This window comes from Trypanosoma equiperdum (genome assembly GCF_001457755.1).
Source record: "Trypanosoma equiperdum strain OVI genome assembly, contig: ctg_871, whole genome shotgun sequence".
Lineage (NCBI taxonomy): Eukaryota > Euglenozoa > Kinetoplastea > Trypanosomatida > Trypanosomatidae > Trypanosoma > Trypanosoma equiperdum.
In genome coordinates this window covers 63,976-64,404 of record NW_027124833.1, presented here as the reverse complement: position 1 = coordinate 64,404, position 429 = coordinate 63,976, and positions in this window count along the sequence as shown.

The window sequence follows — 429 nt, the reverse complement described above, 5'->3', positions numbered from 1 at the left end:
CCCCCCCCCCCTCCCTTCAGATGGTAGGAGATAAATTTATTAACACCTCCCCCTCTTTACCACAACTGGTTGCCGGAAAAGTGAACGCTCGCTGACTTTATATATCCAATCCTCTGAATATAGATGCTTCTCGTTTTTGTGGATGGCAGAAACGAGTTTAGTAGAGATGTAGCATCAGCATAATATGGATAGTTGCTCATTTTGTGGATGTGTTCTCTTTAGCATGCATATCTGCTGCTTTTTACTCTTCCTCTATCGCCTTCCCATTTATCAACAGACTCTCATTCCCTTCCCTATTTGTTGTCAGTAATTTATTTATATATACCGTTGATATAATAATAATTATAATAATACTGAGTACCTTACGGCTCCAACAACCTTATATTATCTGAGAATTGACACCGACGGCGCATATGCGGCTGTCGTAAA